Here is an 8,148-nt window from a genome sequence, read left to right as displayed (position 1 = left end):
CCTCTACTCTTATTGGGTCATTTGTTTCTATTCGTTTCTGCAACCCTTTTGGTGCATCTTCACACATCCTAAATAATATTATTCTGCATCAACATTTGTTCTGGCTTTATTTAAACTTTATCTGTCCTCCCATTGGATGGAAACATAGACAATCAATAATTTACCCACGATTGATTAACACTCATAAAGTACATATAGATATTTAGACTTTTTACTTATATACTCAGTCACTCACTGCCCAATTTCATTACCTCTTTCCTGTGGCTATGGTTTTTAGTAATTATTGACAAAACACTATTCTGGCTTTTGAATATCCTCAAGTAACTTCATAGTACTATTAGGAGAACAATTGTCAACCAACACCAAATTCAGAATTTTCAATATGTCATGACAGTTCTACTGTATGTAGCCGAAACATGGAGAAGTACGAAAGCCATCATCCAAAAGATTCAGGTGTTTATTAACAGTTTTCTACACAAGATACTTCGGATCCGTTGGTCAGACACTATCAGCAACAACCTTCTGTGGGAGAGAACAAACCAGATTCCATTCAGTAGAGGAAGAAATCAGGAAGAAGCGATGGAAGTGTATAAGACACACATTGAGGAAATTATCAAACTGCGTCACAAGACAAGCTCTCACATAGAATCCTCAAGGTCAAAGGAGAAGAGGAAGACTGAATAACACATTACACCGAGTAATGGATATATATATGAGAAGAATGAGCAACAACTGGATAGAACTAGAAAGGAAGGCCCAGGATGGATGAGACGGAGAATGCTTGTCGGTGGCCTATGTTCTATTGTGGGTAACGGGCTTAAGTAAGTAAGTAATTAAGAGAACTAGATATCATATATTAGAATCAGATAGAGAGTAATTAACTTCTATACACTTCCTCTTTTTTCTTTTGTTACTTTCTGCATAAACTGTACTTCTACTTATTCAAAGAGTTTCTTATTTTAAAAAATTTTCATCATCACGTGTATATGACCCTTATAATTCGATGCCTGATGATAATTCTATATAATTCATTAAAAAAGTACTTTCATTGTATCATTCAAAACTATTAGTACATAAGCTCTCTTATATTGTAGTATCAAATCTTATTACAATAATGATATATTCTTAATTCTTTTTGTGTTACACATATTGCAGTCTCTTCTTATTCTATTCTTATTTCTTATTATTCTTTTGTGGCTTTTTTCTGGTGAATCATCTGATTGTACGATTGAATCGGTTTCCGAAGCTCTTCTAAGAATCATATGTTGACTACACACAACAGCTTGAGCATGAAAGAAAAGAAGCGAAATATGTAAAAGAATGCTTTACTCTAAGGTTCGCGTATGTACAGAAAATTCAGGGTATTTACAGCATTTCAAATGACCTTGGGCTTCTGAAGGTCCTGAAACCCTATTAAACATAGTATCAAGATAGGTTTTCATCCAATCAGAAATGTGACACGTAACTCTTCGCTTTGTCGATGTTTCTGAGATACTTGTCTCTAATGATGTTTGAATAAAACGTTTCCTAGGGTTTTCAAGGCTCCTCTAGGTTTTTTTGAGGAATATTCTAGATCATCCCCAACACGTTTTTCTTAAATAATATAGAACATATTTAAACACGGAGAATGTTATGCAAGAATCACAGAAACGTTTTCTTCACAATAATAATGTACCAATAATGTGTTTCTGAATGGTATATCAATAGTACATCAATGTGCATAACAAGGCAAGTCCTAACTTGGAATCCAGAAGGGAAGCGGAAAAGAGGAAGGCCAAAGAACACATTAGGCCGGGAAATAGAAGCAGATATGAAAAGAATGAATGTTAACTGGAAAGAACTGGAAAGGATTGCTCAGGACATAGTTGGATGGAGAATGCTGGTGAGCGGCCTATGCTCGTCGACGAGGGGTAACAGGCGTTGGTAAGTAAGTAATAAGGTGATTCTGAATAATAATAGTAACAATAATAATAATAATAACATTATTATTATCATTACCAGCAATAATGATTATTATCTCAAGGCCTGCTTACCCAAGTATGACCCTGTTTCCAATGTTCAACTATTGATTAGAACTATCATTAACTGGTTATTCTGATCACTACTACATACTTGACTACTTAATATCAACTTGTAATTTTTACCTGTTATATGTAGTTATACAATCTAGATCATTATGATCATTGACTCATGAATTTCTTTGAATGGTTTGATATTTTTTTCATATGGTTGAGATCACGAGTCAATTGAAGCTAGACCACTATGGAAAACCTGGAAGCACTGGACGGCCATTACGTCCTATTGTGGGATGTCTCAGTGGTCTATCGGTTAAGTGCTCGCGCACGAAACTGATAGGTCCTGGGTTCGAATCTCACTATGCTGAGGAGTCCCACGATATACCGAAGCGGCCGTCCAGTGCTTCCAGGTTCTCCATGGTGGTCTAGCCTTAATTGACTCATGATCTCAACTATATGGAATTACTAAAATCTCCACAAAACCCTCTTCCGTTTAATATTTTTATTTATACATATAGCTATTCCAGTATTTTATAGTAAACCCTGATGATCTAATTGAAAACAATACTGTCCCTTTATATGTACTTTTCTAAGAATAATAAGAGTTGGATAGATGTGGATAAAAAAAATTAAGCGACGAAAATACCGACGAATGAAGCAACGGAATTAGGGAGGGTATTGATCAGAATATCGATTACAATAACATATAGTGATTAAGATCATTTGAATACATTATCCAAACATAGGACTTCTTAAACCAACATGTTAACAAAGATTGTTTACTTATTTATGTTAAATGGTAGTCATGTAAAGATGATCATGAAATAAATTGAGAAGCTTTTTACTCAGTATCTGACCTCAATCCGTTCATACAAAGATGTTATGAATATAAATCTTCCATTTTACTTTGCATGTTACCTAGGCTAACCCTGTTCGTGTGAGGGCGTTAATAAGAAGCCGAATACAGTTTATGTTGGATGATTTTATTTCAAGCTCACGTTTATCCAAGAAGACATTCAGAATAAGAAGCGAAACGAAGCATCGAAGGCGAGTGAGCCAACTAAGTTTGATCAAACGCGGCCAAATATTTACAGTCAGACCAAACTAAGTTACAGACATGTGATGAATAGGGTATGCAATGCACACAAATACGCTCATATAAATACATTCAGGGTTAATAAGCGGATAATTAACAAGGTCAAAATGTGACTTAAAAAGAATGAATAAATTGGTCTTTTCGGAAGCTAGAATAACCCATGAGGGGCTTGACATTGGAATAGACACTACAAGTCAATATGTAAAATAGTTGAAGTTCGTGTATGTCAAAAACTCACTGTTCATTGTATCCCAACAAAAGATGTAAAATGATGTTTTTCCTGTACTTAGATTGTATGTCGAAAAGTGTTGAGATGTGATATTTCAAAGTATAGAAAAGCTGAAAGTAGTTATTATAACCTTTTTTGGAACATAATCTTCACAGTTGAAAGCATGAGTCAATTGAAGCTAGACCACAAAGGAAAACCTGGAAGCACTGGACGGCCATTTTGTCCTATTGTGGTGCTCCTCAGTAGTGCGCGTCCACGACCACGCCTCGCAAGATTCGAACCCAGGACCCACCAGTCTCGCACCAGAGCACATAATCTCATATTTCTTATCTGTTTCACTGACGCACTTGGATGTTTTCCAAATGTTCTTCTGTTAAAATAAGCGTCTACAATAAAAACAAACAGGACAATCTATCGATCACGGTGTATTACCACAAACTGTATTCATGATAATCAGATAACACTGTTAATTTTTAATCAAAGTGTGTTATTTGAATGCAACCAGTAACAAAGAGATCGTTATATGTAACAGCTACTCTACCATATTATAATCTAAGAAACTTCAGAAACTATGTGATTGTTATGTGTTTCTAAATTCAATATTTTCATATTATGTATTATATGGTAAAGATAAAAAAATATATCTCTTTAGGTAGCTGAATTATTCAGTGTTATTGCTTAAATATATTTCTATTAGAGTTGATTGGACCACGTGTTACGTATGTCTGAACACTGATTCCCATAACGCGCTATGATGACTAGTATTGGGGACGGTTGGAAGAGAGTTAGGGGCGGCTAAACCAAAACGTGGCATTAAAGCTTGAAGTCACTAACTTGTTAGTAGATGCAGACTATTTCGTTGGGGTCTGAGTGACTATCGTAACCAATGCTTAGAGACTCTGTGTGATATGGCTCAGAATCGATCACAATGGCGTAGGTGTATACACTCTCTGTCTTCCCTTAAAATATGAGATTAAAAAATGGCTTCATATCTTTCCTTCTTCCTTTACTATATCCTTATATACAATCTTTCTTTTATATATTACCACCACTAAATTAACTACTTCTATGAATCCAGTGTTCATCTTGTTGTGCTAATGAGGTATTGCAACTTGGACCGATGCATATATGTGCCTGGTCCTACGTTGTAGCTAAATTACTGATTAGAGTTGTGATTTAAATTTGTTAACGAAATTTTAATAACCCTTCTCCCTATCTTCTTAATGACATGTCAGTTAAGTTCAATTTATTGATACAAATATCCTCATGACTGAAGTTTATTTTGGTATGTAAACCATACACATTAACTTTGAGAGTTAATTATCGGAGTTCTGTAAAGAAGTTATAACTAGTGAACTATAATCACCTTGAAGGTAAGATAAATTACACTGACAGAAATTCATGATGATCATCTAATATCATAGACTGATTTATGTTAAAATTGTATGTTACTGGATGCTATCTTGGTGTTCTGACTATTAGATGCTTTCTTATGATATCTGATACTTATAGGTTCGATGCATGAAGTGGTAGCAAATATACACATCCAAGGATTCCTATATTATGATGAAATTAGCTCCCCAGTGATTTCAGGTTAATATAAGTTATCTAATCAAAATCAATTCATGAAGTTTAACTTCAAATTCAATAATTTCTACAACATCCAACAATAGATTACCTGATCAGCTTAACAACATGATGCACTAAATATTCTGCTCATATGAGATCGAATGTGAATCAAATAATTATTCTACATTTAGCTTGGTTTAGATAATTAAAATAACTCATAATGTCATTGAATAAGACCTAAAGAGAATTCAGCGCGAAGAAAATGTTCTTTTCGATGATATCATTTACTTTAGTTGTATATTCGTATAATATAGTTATATGGAAAATATATGTCTATAGGAGGCTGGAAAAGATTACATCATAAGTTCATTCAATAATAAATAACAAATGAGGTTATGTACTAATCAAGGGGTAATGAAGAAAATAATTTTATAGGTCAAATAATAGTCTAATTGACAGATATCAAGGAAATCGACAAACACAATGGTCATAATAATATAAGCAAAGATGGATAGCAACTAACAGTGGAATCCAGTTTGACGCACATTTCGTCCTATGTGGGACTCATCAGTTAGATGTACATGCATCTGAGAGTTGTTGTTCACTCTGGGACTCGAACCAAATACCGTTCGCTTCAAATGCCATCGCGTTATCTACTCAGCTACTGAGTATAAGGTAATAATAATAACTGATTGGAGTTAAAAATACAAAACAATAATTTCAAAAAATATTCGATAATAATTAAATAGAAGTGCAGAAAAAAAAAATCAATAACAACCAAAAACATATCCATTAAGGTAATTAGGGCCAAGGAAAAATGAGAGGTTGGAAGAATTGTTTCTGCATGCAAAGTTCAGGCTTCAGTTCATGGATTATCAATCCCTCAGAATTGCATAAAATATTAATTCGATCCGCCTTTGATCCTGTTCATTTGACTCTGTAGATTGCTTTAAACAAAGAGTCCTTTTGGAGCGATATGTCCACAATTAATTAAATACTCCTGTATCTGACCTATAAAATTATTTTCTTCATTACCCCTTGATTAGTACATAACCTCATTTGTTATTTATTATTGAATGAACTTATGATGTAATCTTTTCCAGCCTCCTATAGACATATATTTTCCATATCACTATATTATACGAATATACAACTAAAGTAAATGATTTCATCGAAAAGAACATTTTCTTCGCGCTGAATTCTTTTTTAGCTTGATTTACATTTATCACTAAGATTGTTTTTTTTATATTTGAATGGTTCATATTTAATTAAATATCATTACAACTTTTTCGATCAGTAAATCGATTCAAGATTATTTGAGAACCTAATCAAAGTTTTGTTCAAACTAGTTATTTCCTTGAAAAAAAAACATTAGACCTGTCTGATAGATGCCCTGGTACTGCCGAGAGTGGAAAGAGTTCGCTCTCCCTCTCCAAATGCTCTCACATGGCCAGGCGTATACAGCCCCTAACAGGGAAGTCCTACTTGTTATATAGTAGCGAAGACATAAGTACAGTTAACTCCCAGGACCTATTATTGGACTATTATTCTATTTATATTCCTATGGTATAACTATTCAGTAACTGGATTATCTATGTCTATATTCATCTTATTACAAGCTTCATTTTGACCTATTGATTATTATTATATGATTTACTGTTCCTACGTTATACTCAGTTTATTGATTGTTGTCTCCCACGCTCCCAGCCACATTTGGCTTGATTTTGTACAAATATTATTTTCTATTTTATGGTGTGGTGTGGTCTGCCTGTCTGCTATATAAACAAAGTATGCTTGAAATAAACGATTCGCATTACAGTAGCTGCAATTGGTGTTCTGGACTCAAGTGGACGGGTTAGGCGGATAAGGGCCAATAAGGACGCTAGATTACTCGTACTAATCGAACGTCATTGTCGCAGTGTGAAGGTCGTAGAAGTCGTATTCTATTGGTGAATAATTTACGTAAATTACGTCCTTTTTTAATCCGTAAGGTCATAACAAATCAGCAACGACCTTTACATGGCGGCCTGTTTAAACATCTGGGCTACCTGTTCCTGTCATCCAGATATTTCAACAAGTTATCTAATTTCGTGCGTTTCTGAAAAGTGTAAGACCTTTCGCTGTAAAGGTTACAGAAGGCTTAATTAGAGATATCGTGGTTGCTGGCAATATGCAGCGAGAAGAATGTACATTATCCAGATGTCGATTGACTGGGCTGCTAACTTCTGACTGGCGATCACTCAATATTTATCGTCGGGAAGGACGAAGAAGTAAGAAACCGAAACTTATTGAAGTACTTTGTGCTGAGAATTCTATATTGTACCAAAAATATAATATTGAATAAACCTAATAATGATTAAAAAAATAAAAATATTAAAAAAAATAAAAAAATAAAAAGACATAACGATTGGGCAACAGCCAACGTCAAGTCATAACACTACTCACTGCCTTCTCGTGGCGGGGTTGTGGTTTACGAAATTGAGAAGACGAAAAGCGAATGTCTGACGCTTTAACCGGGTTGGTGGACACGGAAAGTCCATCTAGGGGAGTTGGAAAACCCTGATTCCAAACCAATGGTGCACATCGGCCCAAGTATCTTGAGGGAACAAATGGCGTATGAATCAATCGTTGGTCACCGGCTATCATGGGACTGCATCTCCTTACAATGCTCCACTGCCTTGTGGACCAGATCTTTATGTCGAAGGCTCCGAATGTGGCCCCCTCATAAAACCACCTGTTTCGGTTTGGGCACCTGGGCAGTGTCACAGCTCTCACACAAATCAAATGAGATTTGTGTGGCGCATATATATCTGATGCCTCCTTGTACCAATATTTATGTGTTTAAATAAATAAATATCATTATGACTTTTTCGATCACTGAATCGATTTAAGATTATTCGAGAACCTAATCAAAGTTTGATCAAACTAGTTATTTCCTTGAAAAAACCTCAGACCAATCTGATAGATCAAAATTTTAAATCAATAAATTTCCATTACTTATATTATTTTGATCCTCCTGATAAATATTGAGTGATCACCAGTTAGATATTAACATTTCAGAAGTTGACATCTGAATAATATTCATTCTCTTCAATGCATATTGTCAACCATCACGCTGTTTCCAATTGTACGTTATTGTAACTTGTACAATGAAAGGTAGTAAACATTTCACAAAAGTATCTGAGTAGGTTATACAATTAATCGACATAATGATCTGTTAAAACAAACAAGGAAACAGA

Source organism: Schistosoma mansoni (assembly GCF_000237925.1).
Source record: "Schistosoma mansoni, WGS project CABG00000000 data, supercontig 0132, strain Puerto Rico, whole genome shotgun sequence".
In the NCBI taxonomy this organism is placed as follows: domain Eukaryota; kingdom Metazoa; phylum Platyhelminthes; class Trematoda; order Strigeidida; family Schistosomatidae; genus Schistosoma; species Schistosoma mansoni.
Note: the sequence above shows the minus strand (reverse complement) of the source record.